This window comes from Cupressus sempervirens, chromosome 5 (genome assembly GCF_028749045.1).
Source record: "Cupressus sempervirens isolate cs-2001-9-10 chromosome 5, ASM2874904v1, whole genome shotgun sequence".
Taxonomy (NCBI): domain Eukaryota; kingdom Viridiplantae; phylum Streptophyta; class Pinopsida; order Cupressales; family Cupressaceae; genus Cupressus; species Cupressus sempervirens.
Window position 1 is genome coordinate 356741680 of NC_143122.1, and position 21764 is coordinate 356763443.

A 21764-nucleotide genomic window follows, 5' to 3' on the forward strand; every position below is an offset into this window, starting at 1 on the left:
AATTATGGTTTCATCCTCTTGCCTTTCATTCAAATCTATCAAGATCCTCCTTAGCCAAATTGCTTGTCATGCTGCTACATTTGCTGCAATGTATTCAGCCTCTACTATAGATTGAGAAACAATAGGTTGCTTCTTGGATGCCCATGAAATTGCACACGATCCCATATGAAAAATGTATCCAGAAGTGCTCTTCCTATCATCTAAACTTCCAGCCCAATCACTATCAGTGTAACCAACCAACTTGAAATCATCATTTGCAGTATATAAAATCCAAAATCCCTTGGTACTTTTCACATACCTTAGGATCCTTTTTCCCACTTGCCAATGGGAGTCCTTTAGGGTTTCCATAAATCTGGAAATCAGACTTATTGCATGCATTAGGTTTGGCTGGGTTTCAGTCAAATACATTAAACTTTCAACCATACTCTTGTAGAGTGTTGGATCCACTCTCTTGCTAGAGTCTTCCTTGCTCAACTTCAGACCTACTGATATTGGTGTGGGGGCTGCCTTACTGTTATGCATTTTAAATCTCTCCAAGATCTGCTTTGCATATTTTTCTTGACAGTTGAAAATGCCATTATGCATTTGTTTTACGTCTATGCCTAGAAAGTATTTCAAGAGACCTAGGTCTATCATTTCAAATTCACTTTTCATGGCCTCCTTAAACTCACCAATTAGAGCCTTGTCATTTCTAGTAAAAATTAAGTCATCTATGTAAGGAAACTTGGCAATAAAGAATATAACTGTTTCCACATAACCCATAATAGATCTAAAATAAATGCAAAATTAAAATCCACATGCAAGAGAATAGACAACATACCCACAAAATGTGACACAAGATATACCCTGGGAAACCCTCATTGAGGGCAAAACCCAGCCTCCAAAAGCATCCATCACAATGTATTATTTAGCAAAAAATATCATTGCCATACAACCATGGAAGCCTTCATGGCCATAGCCACAACCGAGCAAACTATGTGAACAAGCATGAATCCACACATCCCATGCCATGCTTTCAACCTTCACAAATGCTCCCTTGGCTAACCTGTCAAGCCTTGTCCCGCTCGACTCTTGCCTTTTGTCTTCTCCTTTTCACTCTTCCTCTCTCTTTACAACAACTACCCTTGTGGCTGCTTATATAGTAGCAAGTCCCACAAAACCACTAAGTGGTATTACATAAACCATGTGCTACCTAGCCCACTGACCCCACATTTAATATTGGGTATTTAATTCTTTTCTCCAATATTAAATAATTACATAAAATATTTTTACAATGTTACAATACAACTCATCAAGAATATTCCATGGGAATCTTTACATGTTGCACGCCCATCTAGGTACAACATTACATAATAAAATAAAATAATAAAATAACAATATTATGCAATGTGTGCAACACCCATTATCTCAACAATCTCCCACTTGTTGTATACATTGCATAGGGTCAATCCGTAGCCACATAAATGAACAAGGGAACAATCCCTCTCAGCACATCCACCATCATGGATCAAAATACACCAAGTGCTCCATCCTGGTACCCGCAACAAAATCAAAGTATCCAGCATCTCGAACATGAATGATCTCACCTCCTATTATGCCACTCCCACTGGACATACATAGAAGCCATCCAAAGAGAAAGCCACCCAACTTGTCACATTAGAAGATCATAAAATCCTGTACCATCTAAAATTCCAAGCACAAAAACCTGATCCAAAGGTAATCACACGTATCCATAGTTGTCAAAATATCCATAGCTGAAATAGCACCCATAGCAAGTGCCAAACCCATCCAACTATCCATACCTCAAAGGTATAACAAGTGAATCTCATATCATCAACATATCCAATCTATAACCTGCAATCACAAGTCTCAAGAGCAATACCTGCCACATATATACCAAGAAGCTCCCACTGCAAAAGATAATGTCAAATCTATAACCAATCCACTCAAAACATCTCAAAGAAGTGAATCCATGTAGTATCAAGGACATCCACAATACATAAACTAATATCCTGCAAGAACAACTCTCATAACAAGTCTCCAATAGTCTCCCAAATTTGCCACAACCAACAGAGGAAAGAGATAAAGAAATAACCATGTCATCTCTCACATGACATACATGAACACAAACCAGTGATCACAATCTCTAACCAATCTCAAATCCAATGTAGGCAAAATTGAACATCCAGGAAGATAACCAAGACCAAAGAAACCATGCAAATCATAACCTGTATCATGTCCTTCTACACACATCTCTAGATGTAAACTGTGCAAGTATGATTTCCTCCATAAAACCCCAACAAGAAGCCTCAACAACACCTAAACCATTACCATATAACTAATCATGGATGTAAGCCTCTCACAAGAAGATCAAACTCATAAAACCATTCCTAAACCAAGGAATAACCATTCCTAATCCAAGGAAAATGCCCAATATAAAACCATCTCCCAAACTCAACCAGCATAACAACATATGCACATGGAGATAACCAATGCTAAACCATCTCTCAAATGAACCCTCCAGAACTAACTCATATACCATAGCTCAAGATCCATATCCATGAAAGATAAGAATAAATATAATGCAACTGAGAGAAACAATGGGCTATACCTCTCAAGTAGCAAACCACTGAGTAGACCAAGAGTGGGGAATGAGAATGCTCATCAAGATACCCAAATCTCCAACCAAGACTCATCTAAGAACAATCTCCTCTCAAGTCCATATCAAGTGACTGCCCCTCGAACTTCTTGCTAAAACCATCAGCCGTCTCAACAAATACTTCTCTAATACAAGAGAAATCAGTGTCACCACCGTCTCTAAGTATCCATGAGCACCTGTAACAAATCAATCCATGCCAACTCCAAATGCAACATAGCAATATCATGAAGTATCTAGCTTATGATCAGTGTACTCAATACCAAGAAACTAAACCAAGATCAATGTCAAAGTTCCAACCATGGCCTCAGGAACATAAACATGACAACATGATCTTACCATCTCAACTAAAGAGATAACATGCTCCACATGAACATACTATAACATGTCACAACTCTAAACGCGTATCAAGAGTATACCATGACATAATAATGAAACCATCCTCATACCAAGGATAAGATGCCAAATAAAAGCATAAACCACACCTTTGCCAAGAACCCTGTGAGTCCTCAAGATGCAACCATCTCCACACACCATGAAGAAAACCATCTCCATATACCAGGAAGAACCATCGCCACATACCATGAAGATAACCAAGAACTCCATGAGTCCTCAAGATCTAACCATCTTCAAACACCATGAAGATAACAAGTGCACCATGCAAATGTCAAAGACGCTTCTGCAGCAACAGGATCTAAGACAAACCTCCAACATCTGCAAACACTCAATAAATATATCAATGCCAACAACTCCCACTCAACTGTGGTACCAAGTCACCTATGGCATCATAAAATCCATCCTCTCCAAACCAAGAAGATATAAACCAAACCAGGAACTAATCCTGCACTGTCACCCCATCACTGTCACAAGCTCCCACTAAACTGTGTATCCAAGCTATCCATGACATAATGATGAAAAACCCATCCTCTAACCATGAGAATCAACCAAGGCATCAAACCAACAAAGAACTCAAAGTGCACATCATGAGCTCCTAAAAAAAAAACTAAATAACCATGATCCTCAACCAAGAAGATATACCACCATAACCAAATCAGAAATCCAAGCTAATGAACATCAAGGATGTACCTGTATAGCCAATCATGTCATGCCAAAATCCATGACACCATGATCACATCCATGAATCGAGCATCTAGCTCTCAAAGTGTCCAACCTGTCAGCATAAAATAGTCAACCACAATCCTTCACCATGACTATACCTGGTAACAACATCTCATTCCTTCTACATGAAGATAAAATCATGTGACTTAGGGCATAGACAACCTAAATCCAAGCCACCAATCTGAATATGCATCAATAATGAAAGATCAATGGGCAAAGAAAACCCATAACCAGGCTATAAATGCAACCTGTAAGTATAGACCGCTTACAACACTGCACAACTTGTAGACCCAACAAGTCATCATGCATATCCAAACAAAACACTGATAACCATATCATCATGAGACCAATCTAAAATATGAACTGAGTATACAATGACATTAAATCTTAAATCTCCAATGCCATAAACTCACAATGTTACCATAGTCAAAATATACCTATAAACTGTTCAGATCAATATATCAATAAATAAATCATGCCAAACCTACACCAAATCTAAACCAATTTGTAGAGCTCTCCAAGAGCTTTCCGTTGACTACTCGAAGTCCAAAATCTGACTCCGTATGCCCAAGTTATGCCCTAATCCGTGCTCAAAATAAATAACATCCGACTTTAGGGCTCTTAAAATCTGACAAAATCTCAAAATCATAGAACCAAACCTACACCATCTTGTAGTGCTCTGAATTAGCTTTCCAATGCCTATAAGAACTCTGAAATCTGATATTCTGAGAGAAACTTATGGCCGTTTTACTAAGACAGTCTTTTTACCATTTTTAGTACGATTTTTTATTTTTAATTTTTTTCAGTGATGAAAATTCCGATGGGATTAAATTTGATGACCATCATGAGCTGAAACCAAAAAACTCTTTCATTTCCTCTAAACATGGCCAAACTAGGACATATTATATATCAAAATTTATGGAAATGTCGACCCGGATCCAATGGTGAGGTCTATTTTTACCCAGGAGGTCATTTCTGCAAGCTACCCCCCAAAACCCTCATTTTAAATGAAACATCCGAAAAAATATTTTTGTCCAACAATTCCACATGCCCAAATCTTTTAACATCCCATCATAACAAAAAATCCAAAACCCTCATATCTGCAATAAAACATTCATATGTCTTGCCCTTTTCTTTTATCCTCTCATGCATTCCCATGGATTCAATCTAGGGTTACAATAATAAAACCATAGCTCTGATACCACTTGAAAGAAAACTTGGCAATAAAGAATATAACCGTTTCCACATAACCCATAATAGATCTAAAATAAATACAAAATTAAAATCCACATGCAAGAGAATAGACAACATACCCACAAAATGTGACACAAGATATACCCTGGGAAACCCTCATTGAGGGAAAAACCCAGCCTCCAAAAGCATCCATCACCATGTATTATTCAGCAAAAAATATCATTGCCATACAACCATGGAAGCCTTCATGGCCATAGCCACAACCGAGCAAACTATGTGAACAAGCATGAATCCACACATCTCATGCCATGCTTTCAACCTTCACAAATGCTCCCTTGGCTAACCTGTCAAGCCTTGTCCCGCTCGACTCTTGCCTTTTGTCTTCTACTTGTCACTCTTCCTCTCTCTTTGCAACAACTACCCTTGTGGCTGCTTATATAGTAGCAAGTCCCATAAAACCACTAAGTGGTATTACATAAACCATGTGCTAAAACCATGTGCTACCTAACCCACTGACCCCACATTTAATATTGGGTATTTAATTCTTTTCTCCAATATTAAATAATTACATAAAATATTTTTACAATGTTACAATACAACTCATCAAGAATATTCCACGGGAATCTTTACATGTTGCACGCCCATCTAGGTACAACATTACATAATAAAATAAAATAATAAAATAACAATATTATGCAATGTGTGCAACGCCCATTATCTCAACAATCTAGATACAAGACAACAATCAATAAATTACCATCTGTTGTCTTGATGTAAAGAGTGGGCTCACCATTGCTTTTGCTAAAGCCATTGCTCATTGAATATGAGTCAATCCTACTGTACCATGCCCGTGGAGCTTGCTTGAGCCCATAAAGAGCTCTCTTCAATCTATATACTTTTTTCTCTTCACCTACAACTTCATAACCAGGTAGTTGCTCCACATAAACTTCTTCTTTCAATACACCATTAAGGAAGGCAGACTTCACATCCATTTGAAATACCTACCACTTGTGCTGAGCTGCAATTGCTATGACAACACGCAAGGTTTCCATTCTTGCAACTAGGGCATAAGTCTCATCATAATCTCTTCCATACTACTGTTTGTAGCCCTTGACTACCAACCTTGCCTTGTGCCTATCAATCTTGCCTTGAACATTGCATTTGGTCTTATAGACCCATTTCACTCCAATCACTTGCTTCTTTGGAGGCAATTCAGTTAGCTCTCATGTCTCATTCCTTTCTATGGCATCTATTTCCTCATCCATGGCATTACACCATTTCTTCTCCTTAATAGCTTCCTCAAAATATGCTGGATCACTATGAAAAAATAATGCAAAATTAACACTCTTTACATAATCTTCATACCTTTCATCTTGGTATATCTCCCTAAGACTCTTGGTCTTTCTTGGTAATAGGGAGGAGAGTGTGGGATTAGAATTTTCATTGCTGCTACATTGCCCACTAGCTCGGTCTTCACTAGTACTCGGCACTGACACTTGGTCATGCCTAGAGGAGCTCGGCAATGACTGAATCTACTTGCCTTTTCTTCTATTTGCTCCTTCTTCTTGTTGTTCATCAGCATCTTCTTCACTCATAATTGACACTTTACTAGAAGTGGTTTGTGACTCACCAATTGAACCATACCAAGACTGATATTCAAGAGATTCCACATCTCTTGAAAGCATCATCTTGTTGTTCAATGGGTCAGACAATCTGTATGCCTTTGATTCTGGGTTGTACCCTGTGAAAATGCATTTCACACCTTTTTCATCAAATTTTTGCATTTGTTCTTTAGGCACATGTGCATATGCAACACATCCAAGCACTCTTAGGTGTTCAACTGTCCATCTTCTTTGTGACCATGCTTCCATTGGAATTCTATCACGGACTACCTTTGTAGGACAACTATTAATTAGGTAAATTGTTGTTGCCACAGCCTCTCCCAAAAATTCAGTTTTGAGACCTTTCTCTTTCATCATGCTCCTTGCCATTTCAACAATGGTCCTATTTTTTTTTCAGCCACTCCATTCTATTGTGGTGTATAGCTGGCTGTGAGCTCTTTCTTTATGTCATGTTTCTTGCAAAAATTTACAAAAGAATTGGAGGTATACTCCCCTCCTCTATCTGATCTAAAGACCTTGATATAGTGTCCACATTCTCTTTCAGCTTGGGCTTTAAATATTAAAAATTTATTAAATGCTTCAGATTTATTCTTTAAGAAATACACCCATGTCGTATGATTGAAATCATCAATGAATGTTATGAAATAAGTACTCCCCCCAATGGAAGTAACTTGCATAGGATCGACTAGGTTGGTATGCACTAACTCTAATGGATATCTAGCCCTCCTAGAATTTCCACAATTAAAGGGAAGCCTACGTTGCTTACCAAAATACAAGCCTCGCACTTGTCACAAGAATTTCCTACATGTGGCAAACCATCTACCATTCTTTTATTTGAGAATAACTTTAAACCAGCATAGCCAAGATGACCATACCTGAGATGCCACAACTGTGAAGGATCTTCAATCGCACTCCTTAGAGCTGATTGTGTGTGAGGTGCAGCACAAACTTGAGATGAGAAACATGTCTCTATCCTCAAGGGAAACATTTTGTTCTTTGTCATTTGAACTGCTGCAAGTAAGTTCTTGCTCCCATCTTTTTCATGAATGATACACATGAAATTTTCCATCAGTAATTTTTATCTATTTTGAATGAGCTGACCAATGCTCATCAAATTGTGCTTCATACCAGGGGTGAAATACACATTTTTTATTTCCCTTTTTTCACCTTTCTTGGTGCGAACCATAATAGATCCTTTGTCCACAACTGGTAGGGTTCCATTGTTACCCATTTTAATTTTAGATTTGAAACTCTTGTCAATGAATGAAAATAACGTTTCATTACCACTCATGTGGTTGCTACATCCACTGTCGAGGTACCAAACCTTAGGGCTTCCTTCTTCACCAAAGTTACACATGATGAAGGTAGCAGCATTAGGTCCACTTCCCATGTTCACATCAGCCACATTTGCTTGTCCTGACTGGTCATTTTGTTTCTTTCAACATTCATTTGCATAATGCCATATTTATGATAGTAGTATTATTCTCCATTACTCTTATTTGCGTTGTAATTTTTCTTACCTCCTCTTGAAATATTTTGTGAGCTACTTGCTCCATCTTCTCTTCCTAAACTTTCTACTGCAGCATTCCTTTATCCTCCATTTCCTCGGCCTCTACCTCTGGACTTCCTACCTGACCCATTTCTTCCTCTCCTCCTTCCTCTTGGACTTGACTGAGCCTTGAATGCTTGCTCTTGGGAAGTAGAAGATGTAGATCGATTGATCCTATCCTCATGGGTTTGAAGAGAACCCATCAACTCATCCACAGTCAAAACAGTGATGTCTTTTGCCTCTTCTATGGTCATGACCAAATGGTCATATTTATGAGGTAAACTCCTCAATATCTTTTCCACTATCCTCTACTATTGATAGTCTTCTCCATTTGACCTCAATTGGTTAATCACATTAGAGGTCCTTGAACTAAAGTCTACAACTGATTCATTTTCCTTCATCTAAAGGTTCTCAAGCTCCCTCCTAATGTTCTATTGCTTTACACTATGGACTTTATCAGTCCCCTTGAAGTTTGTCTCAAGGATATCCCATGCTTCCTTTGCATAATTTTTTGCTACAATCTTTGGAAAAATTGTCTCTGTCATTGCTGCTTCAATAAGACTTAATGCCTTTGCATCTTTCCTCCTTGACTCTTTCAAATGAGTCTTCTATGCATTTGTGAGGGTAGCATACTGAGTTGGATCAGCCACATCATTGAATCCATTGACCACAAGCTCCCACAAATCAATTACAACCATAATAGTCTTCATGTTCTTTGCAAATGTATCCTAATTCTGTCCATTAAATGATGGTGGATGCTGCCATATGTTTCCTGCATCTCCTGCCATGTCAAATATCTCAAGAAAACAAATGCCCTAACTCACTATGGATGTGGACCCTCAAAGCTCTGATACCATGTGAGAAATTATATTAAAATCAAGCTTAAAAACACAACCCAAACCTAAAATCTTTTCTCAGCACATAAAAGTTGCTCGACGCATGAAGGTGCCAAGTGCCAGTTTTACTCGACACTTGATGATGTCGAGTGGCAGGGTGCTCAGCACTTGATGGTGCCGAGTGATAGGCAATAGGTGCTGAATGAACTCGGCACAAAGAGGAGCTAGGTACTTGATAGGTCAGCAGTAATAGATGCCGAGTATGCTCGACTCCAAAGGAAATGCTTGGCAACAAAAGATGTCGAGTGAGCTCGGCTCCAACTAAAGTTTATAACTTAGAAAATTTTAACGTGAATGCATTCACAATTAAAACCAGAGAGCCAAAGCTTTAAGCTTTCAAAAAAATTACTCAAATGCAACATACAACGGAAGATCAATAGATTCAAGTATGCTTGCTTGCTTTCTATTCAATCTTTCATTAAACTAATACAAAATTAGGGAGCATTTGGCTTCAACCAGAAAACCCTAAAATAACCCTAAACTAATAATACTTCAAACTTCAATAGAATTTTAAACCTGCAACTCTAATGGCTACATATAATGGTGCATGGAGCAATCATTGCTTCAACAAGATGAATCTAACAATAAAAAATTTACAAGGTAACTAGCAATCAATCACGTGCAACTGCAGGCATGAAACAAAACAAACTTCCTTCTTCTTCTTCAAACGACCGATCTACTGATCTTCTCTGCTCTATCTGGCTCTTTGTCTGTTTGGATAAAATGAGAGAGAGGTATTCCTTTTTTCTTCAAAATTTTCCCTCTCAACGTTCAAAAATTCAAAAGAACCTACCAAAATAAATGCTTGCCATGAATGGATGCCTGCGAGAAACAAATTGACAGGGTAGATGGGCGTGGGGCTCAAGGACAACCTAGAGGCACTCAATGTTAATTTCTAACATTCCCCCTTTGTCCTCAAACCCATAAACAAGGATCACTGCTAATCCAAATCAACTACACCAAGACTTTGTCTTAGGTGCAGAAAAGTTCCAATGTCTAATGGCTTGGTAAAGATGTCTACTAGCTGGTGCTTAGACCTACAAAATTCCATCTTGATATCTCCATTCTCTACCAATTCTCTGATGAAGTGATATTTGATCTCTATATGCTTGCTTCTTCCATGGAAGACTGGATTTTTGGACAATGCAATTGATGAGATATTGTCACAATAAATTGTGGTTTCATCCTCTTGCCTTTCATTCAAATCTATCAGGATCCTCCTTAGCCAAATTGCTTGACATGTTGCTACATTTACTACAATGTATTCACCCTCTGCTTTAGATTGAGCAACAATAGGTTGCTTCTTGGATGCCCATGAAATTGCACCCAATCCCATATGAAACATGTATCTGGAAGTGCTCTTCTTATCATCTAAACTTCCAGCCCAATCACTATCAGTGTAACCAAACAAATTGAAATCATCATTTACAGTATATAAAATCTCAAATTCCTTGGTACCTTTTACATACCTTAGGATCCTTTTTTCCGCTTGCCAATGGGAATCCTTGGGAATTTGCATAAATCTGGAAATTAGACTTATTGCATGCATCAGGTTTGGCCGAGTTGCAGTCAAATACATTAAACTTTCAACCATACTCTTGTATAGTGTTGGATCCACTCTCTTGCTAGAGTCTTCCTTGCTCAACTTCAGACCTACTAATGTTGGTGTGGGGGCTGCCTTACTGTTATGCATTTTAAATCTCTTCAAGATCTGCCTTGCATATTTTTCTTGAGAGATGAAAATGCCATTATCCATTTGTTTTACTTCTATGCCTAGAAAGTATTTCAAGAGACCTAGGTCTGTCATTTCAAATTCACTTTTCATCGCCTCTTTAAACTCACCAATTAGAGCCTTGTCATTTCCAGTAAAAATTAAGTTATTTAGATACAAGACAATAATCAATAAATTACTATCTATTGTGTTGATGTAAAGAGTGGGCTCACCATTGCTTTTGCTAAAGCCATTTCTCATGAAATATGAGTCAATCCTACTGTACCATGCCCATGGAGCTTGCTTGAGCCCATAAAGAGCTCTCTTCAATCTATATACTTTGTTCTCTTCACCTACAACTTCATAACTAGGTGGCTGCTCCACATAAACTTCTTCTTTCAATACACCATTAAGGAAGGCGGACTTCACATCCATTTGAAATACCTACCACTTGTGCTGAGCTGCAATTGCTACGACAACACACAAGGTTTCCATTCTTGCAACCAGGGCATAAGTCTCATCATAATCTCTTCCATACTACTGTTTGTAGCCCTTGACTACCAACCTTGCCTTGTGCCTATCAATCTTGCCTTGAACATTGCATTTGGTCTTATAGAACCATTTCACTCCAATCACTTGCTTCTTTGGAGGCAATTCAGTTAGCTCTCATGTCTCATTCCTTTCTATGGCATCTATTTCCTCATCCATGGCATTACACCATTTCTTCTCCTTAATAGCTTCCTCAAAATATATTGGATCACTATGAAAAAATAATGCAAAATTAACACTCTTTTCATAATCTTCATACCTTTCATCTTGGTATATCTCCCTAAGACTCTTGGTCTTTCTTGGTAATAGGGAGGAGAGTGTGGGATTAGAATTTTCATTGTTGCTACATTGTCGACTAGCTCGGTCTTCACTAGTACTCGGCACTGACACTCGGTCATGCCTAGAGGAGCTTGGCAATGACTGAATCTGCTTGCCTTTTCTTCTATTTTCTCCTTCTTGTTGTTCATCAGCATCTTCTTCACTCATAATTGACACTTTACTAGAAGTTATTTGTGACTCACCAATTGAACCATACCAAGACTAATTTTCAAGAGATTCCACATCTCTTGAAAGCATCATCGTGTTGTTCAATGGGTCAGACAATCTGTATGCCTTTGATTTTGGGCTGTACCCTGTGAGAATGCATTTCACACCTTTGTCATCAAATTTTTGCATTTGTTCTTTAGGCACATGTGCATATGCGACACATCCAAGCACTCTTAGGTGTTCAACTGTCCATCTTCTTTGTGACCATGCTTCCATTGGAATTCTATCACGGACTACCTTTGTAGGACACCTATTAATTAGGTAAACTGTTGTTGCCATAGCCTCTCCCAAAAATTTAGTTTTGAGACCTTTCTCGTTCATCATGCTCCTTGCCATTTCAACAATGGTCCTATATTTTTTTCAGCCACTCCATTCTATTGTGGTGTATAACTGGCTGTGAGCTCTTTCTTTATGTCATGTTTTTTTGCAAAAATTTACAAAAGAATTGGAGGTATACTCCCCTCCTCTATCTGATCTAAAGACCTTGATATAGTGTCCACATTCTCTTTCAGCTTGGGCTTTAAATATTAAAAATTTATTAAATGCTTCAGATTTATTCTTTAAGAAATACACCCATGTCGTATGATTGAAATCATCAATGAATGTTATGAAATAAGTACTCCCCCCAATGGAAGTAACTTGCATAGGATCAACTAGGTTGGTATGCACTAACTCTAATGGATATCTAGCCCTCCTAGAATTTCCACAATTAAAGGGAAGCCTACGTTGCTTACCCAAAATACAAGCCTCACACTTGTCACAAGAATTTCCTACATGTGGCAAACCATCTACCATTCTTTTATTTGAGAATAAGTTTAAACCAGCATAGCCAAGATGACCATACCTGAGATGCCACAACTATGAAGGATCTTCAATCACACTCCTTAGAGCTGATTGTGTGTGAGGTGTAGCACAAACTTGAGATGAGAAACATGTCTCTATCCTCAAGGGAAACATTTTGTTCTTTGTCATTTGAACTGCTGCAAGTAAGTTCTTGCTCCCATCTTTTTCATGAATGATACACATGAAATTTTCCATCAGTAATTTGTATCTATTTTGAATGAGCTGACCAATGCTCATCAAATTGTGCTTCATACCAGGGGTGAAATACACATTTTTTATTTTTCTTTTTTCACCTTTCTAGGTGCGAACCATAATAGATCCTTTGCCCACAACTGGTAGGGTTCCATTGTTACCCATTTTAATTTTAAATTTGAAACTCTTGTCAATGAATGAAAACAAGGTTTCATTACCACTCATGTGGTTGCTACATCCACTGTCGAGGTACCAAACCTCAGGGCTTCCTTCTTCACCAAAGTTACACATGATGAAGGTAGCAGCATTAGGTCCACTTCCCATGTTCACATCAGCCACATTTGCTTGTCCTGACTGGTCATTTTGCTTCTTTCAGCATTCATTTGCATAATGCCCATATTTATGATAGTAGTAGTATTCTCCATTACTCTTATTTGCGTTGTAATTTTTCTTACCTCCTCTTGAAATATTTTGTGAGCTACTTGCTCCATCTGCTCTTCCTAAAATTTCTGCTGCAGCATTCCTTTATCCTCCATTTCCTCAGCCTCTACCTCTGGACTTCCTACCTGACCCATTTCTTCCTCTCCTCCTTCCTCTTGGACTTGATTGAGCCTTGAATGCTTGCTCTTGGGAAGTAGAAGATGTAGATCGATTGATCCTATGCTCATGGGTTTGAAGAGAACCCATCAACTCATCCACTGTCAAAACAGTGATGTCTTTTGCCTCTTCTATGGTCATGACCAAATGGTCATATTTATGAGGTAAACTCCTCAATATCTTTTCCACTATCCTCGACTCTTGATAGTCTTCTCCATTTGACCTCAATTGGTTAATCACATTAGAGGTCCTTGAGCTAAAGTCTACAACTGATTCATTTTCCTTCATCTGAAGGTTCTCAAGCTCCCTCCTAATGTTCTATTGCTTTACACTATCGACTTTATCATTCCCCTTGAAGTTTGTCTCAAGGATATCCCATGCTTCCTTTGCATAATTTTTTGCTACAATCTTTGGAAAAATTGTCTCTGTCATTGCTGCTTCAATAAGACTTAATGCCTTTGCATCTTTCCTCCTTGACTCTTTCAAATGAGTCTTCTATGCATTTGTGAGGGTAGCATACTGAGTTGGATCAGTCACATCATTGAATCCATTGACCACAAGCTCCCACAAATCAATTACAACCATAATGGTCTTCATCTTCTTTGCAAATGTATCCTAATTCTGTCCATTAAATGATGGCGGATGCTGCCATATGTTTCCTGCATCTCCTGCCATGTCAAATATCTCAAGAAAACAAATGCCCTAACTCACTATGAATGTGGACCCTCAAAGCTCTGATACCATGTGAGAAATTATATTAAAATCAAGCTTAAAATCACAACCCAAACCTAAAATCTTTTCTCAGCACATAAAAGTTGCTCGACACATGACGGTGCCAAGTGCTAGTTTTACTCGACACTTGATCATGCCAAGTGGCAGGGTGCTCAGCACTTGATGGTTCCGAGTGATAGGCAATATGTGCTGAATGAACTTAGCACAAAGAGGAGCTAGGTACTTGGTAGGTTGGCAGCAATAGATGCTGAGTATGCTCGACTCCAAAGGAAATGCTTGGCAACAAAATATGCCGAGTGAGCTCGGCTCCAACTAAAGTTTATAACTTAGAAAATTTCAACGTGAACGCTTTCACAATTAAAACCAAAGAGCCAAAGCTTTAAGCTTTCAAAAAAATTTCTCAAATGCAACATACAATGGAAGATCAATAGATTCAAGTATGCTTGCTTGCTTTCTATTCAATCTTTCATTAAACTAATACAAAATTAGGGAGCATTTGGCTTCAACCAGAAAATCCTAAAATAACCCTAAACTAATAATACTTCAAACTTCAATAGAATTTTAAACCTGCAACTCTAATGGCTACATACAATGGTGCCTAGAGCAATCATTGCTTCAACAAGATGAATCTAACAATAAAAAACTTACAAGGTAACCAGCAATCAATCACGTGCAACTGCAGGCACGAAACAAAACAAACTTCCTTCTTCTTCTTCGAACGACCGATCTACTGATCTTCTCTGCTCCATCTGGCTCTCTGTCTATTTGGATAAAATGAGAGAGAGGTATTCCTTTTTTCTTCAAAATTTTCCCTCTCAACGTTCAAAAATTCAAAAGAACCTACCAAAATAAATGCTTGCCATGAATGGATGCCCGTGGGAAACAAATTGACAAGGTAGATGGGCGTGGGGCTCGAGGACAACCTACAGGCACTCAATGTTAATTTCTAACACTCCCCCTTTGTCCTCAAACCCATAAACAAGGATCACTGCTAATCCAAATCAACTACACCAAGACTCTGTCTTAGGTGCAGAAAAGTTCCAATGTCTAATGGCTTGGTAAAGATGTCTGCTAGCTGCTGCTTAGACCTACAAAATTCCATCTTGATATCTGCATTCTCTACCAATTCTCTGATGAAGTGATATTTGATCTCTATATGCTTGCTTCTCCCACGGAAGACTGGATTTTTGGACAATGCAATTGATGAGATATTGTCACAATAAATTGTGGTTTCATCCTCTTGCCTTTTATTCAAATCTATCAAGATCCTCCTTAGCCAAATTGCTTGACATGCTTCTACATTTACTACAATGTATTCAGCCTCTGCTATAGATTGAGCAAGAATAGGTTGCTTCTTGGATGCCCATGAAATTGCACCCGATCCCATATGAAATATGTATCTGGAAGTGCTCTTCTTATCATCTAAACTTCTAGCCCAATCACTATCAGTGTAACCAAACAAATTGAAATCATCATTTACAGTATATAAAATCCCAAATTCCTTGGTACCTTTTACATACCTTAGGATCCTTTTTTCCGCTTGCCAATGGGAATCCTTTGGGGTTTCCATAAATCTGGAAATTAGACTTATTGCATGCATTAGGTTTCGCCGAGTTGCAGTCAAATACATTAAACTTTCAACCATACTCTTGTATAGTGTTGGATCCACTCTCTTGCTAGAGTCTTCCTTGCTCAACTTCAGACCTACTAATTGTGGTGTGGGGGCTGCCTTACTTTTATGCATTTTAAATCCCTTCAAGATCTGCCCTGCATATTTTTCTTGAGAGATGAAAATGCCATTATCCATTTGTTTTACTTCTATGCCTAGAAAGTATTTCAAGAGACCTAGGTCTGTCATTTCAAATTCACTTTTCATGGCCTCTTTAAACTCACCAATAAGAGCATTCTCATTTCCAGTAAAAATTAAGTCATCTAGATACAAGACACCAATCAATAAATTACTATCTGTTGTGTTGATGTAAAGAGTGGGCTCACCATTGCTTTTGCTAAAGCCATTTCTCATGAAATATGAGTCAATCCTACTGTACCATGCCCATGGAGCTTTCTTAAGCCCATAAAGAGCTCTCTTCAATCTATATACTTTGTTCTCTTCACCTACAACTTCATAACCAAGTGGCTGCTCCACATAAACTTCTTTCAATACACCATTAAGGAAGGCGAACTTCACATCCATTTGAAATACCTTCCACTTGTGCTGAGCTGCAATTGCTATGATAGCACGCAAGGTTTCTATTCTTACAACCGGTGCATAAGTCTCATCATAATCTCTTCCATACTAGTGTTTGTAGCCCATTTCACTCCAATCACTTGCTTCTTTGGAGGCAATTTAGTTAGCTCTCATGTCTTGTTCCTTTCTATGGCATCTATTTCCTCATCCATCGCATTACACCATTTCTTCTCCTTAATAGCTTCTTCAAAATATACTGGATCACTATGAGAAAATAATGCAAAATTAACACTCTTTTCATAATCTTCATACCTTTCATCTTGGTATATATCCCTAAGACTCTTGGTCTTTCTTGGTAATACGGAGGAGAGTGTTGGATTAGAATCTTCATTGCTGCTGCATTGCCGACTAGCTCGGTCTTCACTAGTACTCGGCACTGACACTCGGTCATGCCTAGGGGAGCTCGGCAATGACTGAATATGCTATCCTTTTCTTCTATTTGCTCCTTCTTCTTGTTGTTCATCAGCATCTTCTTCACTCATAATTGACGGTTTACTAGAATTGCTTGGCGAGTCATCAATTGAACCATACCAAGACTGATTTTCAAGAAATTTCACATCTCTTGAAAGCATCATCTTTTTGTTCAATGGGTCATACAATCTGTATGCCTTTGATTCTGGACTGTACCCTGTGAAAATGCATTTCACACCTTTGTCATCAATTTTTTAATTTTTTCTTTAGGCACATGGGCATATGCAACACATCCAAACACTCTTAGGTATTCAACTATCCATCTTCTTTCTGACCATGCTTCCATTGGAATTTTGTCACGGACTACCTTTGTAGGACACCTATTAATTAGGTAAACTGTTGTTGCCATAGCCTCTTCCAAAAATTCAGTTGGGAGACCTTCCTCTTTCATCATGCTCCTTTCCATTTCAACAATGGTCATGTTCTTTCTATCAGCCACTCCATTCTACAATGGTGTATAGCTGGTTGTGAGCTCTTTCTTTATGCCATGTTTCTTGCAAAAATTTACAAAAGAATTGGAGGTATACTCCCCTCCTCTATCTGATCTAAGGACCTTGATATAGTGTCCACAGTCTCTTTCAGCTTGGGCTTTAAATTCTAAAATTTTATTAAATGCTTCAGATTTATTCTTTAAGAAATACACCCATGTCCTATGACTGAAATCATCAATGAATATTATGAAATAAGTACTCCCCCCAATGGAAGTAACTTGCATAGGACCGACTAGGTCAGTATGCACTAACTCTAATGGATATCTAGCCCTCCTAGAATTTCCACAATTAAAGGGAAGCCTATGTTGGTTACCCAAAATATAAGCCTCACACTTGTCACAAGAATTTCCTACACATGGCAAACCATCTACCATTCTTTTATTTGATAATAAATTTAAACCAGCATAGCCAAGATGACCATACCTGAGATGCCACAACTGTGAAGGGTCTTCAATCACACTCCTTAGAGCTGATTGTGTGTGAGGTGCAGCACAAACTTGAGATGAGAAACATGTCTCTATCCTCAAGGGAAACATTTTGCTCTTTGTCATTTGAACTGCTGCAAGTAAGTTCTTGCTCCCATCTTTTTCATGAATGATACATGTGACATTTTCCATCAATACTTTGTATCTATTTTGAATGAGCTGACCAATGCTCATCAAATTGTGCTTCATACCAGGGGTGAAATACACATTTTGTATTTCCCTTTTGTCACCTTTCTTGGTGCGGACCATAATATATCCTTTGCCCACAACTGGTAGGGTTCCATTGTTACCCATTTTAATTTTAGATTTGAAACTCTTGTCAATGAATGAAAATAAGGTTTCATTACCACTCATGTGGTTGCTACATCCACTGTCGAGGTACCAAACCTCAGGGCTTCCTTCTTCACCAACATTACACATGATGAAGGCAACAGCATTGAGTCCACTTCCCATGTTCACATCAGCCACATTTGCTTGTCCTGACTGATCATTCTACTTCTTCTAGAATTCATTTGCATAATGCCCATATTTATGATAGTAGTAGCATTCTACATTACTCTTATTTGAATTGTTGTTTTTCTTACCTCCTCTTGAAATATTTTGAGCTACTTGCTCCATCTGCTCTTCCTAAACATTCTACTGCAGCATTCCTTTGTCCTCCATTTCCTCAACCTCTACCTCTAGAGTTCCTACCTCATTAATTTTTTTCCTCTCCTCCTTCCTCTTGGATTTGATTGAGCCTTGAATGCTTGCTCTTGGGAAGTAGAAGATGTAGATCTATTGATCCTATGCTCATGGGTTTGAAGAGAGCCCATCAACTCATCCATTGTCAAAACAGTGAGGTCTTTTGCCTCTTCTATGGTCATGACCAAATAGTCATATTTATGAGGTAAACTCCTCAATATCTTTTCCACAATCCTTTGCTCTTGATAGTCTTCTCCATTTGACTTCAATTGGTTAATCAGATTAGAGGTCCTTGAACTGAAGTCTGCAACTGATTCATTTTCATTCATCTGAAGGTTCTCAAGCTCCCTCCTAATGTTCTGTAGCTTTACAATATAGACTTTATCAGTCCCCTTGAAGTTATTCTCAAGGATATACCATGCTTCCTTTGCATAATTTTCTGCTACAATCTTTGGGAAAATTGTCTCTGTCATTGCTACTTCAATAAGACTTAATGCCTTTGCATCTTTCCTCCTTGACTCTTTCAAATGTGTCTTTTGTGCATTTGTGAGGGCAACATACTGAGCTGAATTAGTCACATCATTGAATCCATTGACCACAAACTCCGACAAATCAATTGCAACCATAATGGTCTTCATCTTCTTTGCAAATGTATCCTAATTCTGTCCATTAAATGATGGTGGCTACTGCCATATTATCTTTCCTGCCTCTCCTGCCATCTCAAATATCTCAAGAAAACAAATTCCCTAACTCACTGTGGATGTGGGGCCTCAAAGCTCTGGTACCATGTGAGAAATTATATTAAAATCAAACTTAAACTCACAACCCAAACCTAAAATCTTTGCTTGGCACATAAAAGTTGCTCGATACATGAAGGTGCCGAGTGCCAGTTTTACTCGGCACTTGATGATGCCGAGTGGCAAGTTGCTCAGCACTTGATGGTGCCGAGTGACAGGCAACAGGTGTCGATTGAACTCGGCACAAAGAGGAGCTAGGCACTTGAGAGGTCGGCAACAATAGATGTCGAGTATGCTCGGCTCCAAATGAAATGCTCAGCAACAATAGATGTCGAGTGAGCTCGGCTCTAACGAAAGTTTATAACTTAGAAAATTTCAACGTGAATGCATTCACCATTAAAACCAGAGAGCCAAAGCTTTAAGCTTTCAAACAAATTTCTCAAATGTAAAATACAATGAAAGATCAATAGATTCAAATATGCTTTCTTGCTTTCTTTTCAATCTTTCATTAAACTAATACAAAATCTGGGGAGCATTCGGCTTCAACCAGAAAACTCCAAAATAACCCTAAACTGATAATACTTCAAACTTCAATAGAATTTTAAACCTGTAACTCTAATGGCTGCATACAATGGTGCCTGGAGCAATCGCTGCTTCAACAGGATGAATCTAATGATAACAAACTTACAAGGTAAGCAGCAATCAATCATGTGCAACTGCAGGCACGAAACAAAACGAACTTCCTTCTTCTTCTTCCAACGACTGATCTACTGATCTTCTCTTCTCTATCTAGGTCTCTATCTGTCTGGATAAAAAATGACTTTTGTCTTCAAAATTTTCCCTATCAACATTCAAAAATTGAAAAACACCTACCAAAATAAATGCTTGCCGTGAATGGATGCCTGCGGGAAACAAACTGACAGGGTAGATGGGCATGGGGCTCGAGGACAGCCTGTAGGCACTCAATGTTAATTTCCAACAATTTTTACCTCTTTTATAAAAGAAATAGCTTGGGTGCTACTTTTGTGTCTGTTCATTGTTAGCCCAGCAACTCCTTTTGTATAATAAAATTATCTTTTAGATGTGTTATTTTCTATTTATAAGAAGAATTATTATATTTTCTGTACTTGTATTGATATATACATTGTTTACAATTATTTTGTGCAATAAAATAGTCTAAAGGGTATATTAACTAGCTGTGTTAATTTTTTTTATTGGCAATCTCACAACTGCCTGTTTTTCCTACAATTAACGGTAGCCAATTCATTGTCACTAAATGCATTTCATCCATATCTTGCAACCACTGCATTTGACGAGACCACATTTATTTTAGGCATACGATTGAATAGTTACAAGACCTTCTATGGCCTTCCACATTTTAACTATGTTTGCTGAGAGCAAATTAAACGTATATAAATATCCCATTTTGGAACAGGAATGGAGAATGCTAGAAAATAAAAACTGGGAAGGCGAACACAGGGAAATGAAATCTCCCTTCTTACATTTGATTTATAACCAGATATTTTTATAAGGGTGAAAATTAAAATGCCAAGAAAAGGATTACCGGTAAACTACAAGAATTAAAAATGAAGAATTAAATTTAACTAAAAACTAATGGCAGACTATAGGACAAAGTTTTGTACTTCATTTTAAATCATGTCTTAATAACATTAATCTTGCTCTTATGAGACAAGGACTGATAATGAGCAATTAAGAACAAAATTTTAGAAATAATGATTGCAACACATCAATTCACAAAATAAACCCATAAGAATAAGATTTCAACTATAGGAAATTTGTTATAAAATCTACGTCCAAATAGAGGTACTTCTAATTTACTATGAGGAGGCCTACTGGCCAATCAATTGATGGAATTCACTAAACAAAGAGTTAAACGACAAGGGAGAAGTATAAGAGCATGAAGATTAAATCCAGAACTATCTTTATCGGTAAATTTTTTACAAAATCTAACACAGTTATTTTACAAAACCTTGTTTCCCTCCATGGAACCATATTTTCTATATCCTATGCTCTTGATTCACACCCAATTAGCCTTTTCTACAACAATGGGTACTCTGCATAATCCTCTACACTTAGAGTCTTTCTTCCTTGACAAAAACCCAGCCACTTCATTCAACTTCCCATTTCTTGATGAAGCAAATAAAGAAATCATATGACTTACGTTTTTCAAGCTTGATGTTTAAGGGCGGCCGAGGATTTGAGCAGAGATTAAGGGTAGACATCACATCGTATTGTCAACACCATTTACTGATTCAGAATCAACCTTTCCAAAAATATCAGAAACCCTAGAAAAATAGGAACTAAAACAAAACAAAGCAAATCAAAATTGTATAGTAGTAGATACTCCTCTATATCACCAATCCTACATCGAATACAAGAGCGTCATCCTCTTATTTTTAGCAGCCCTTTAATGTACAATAA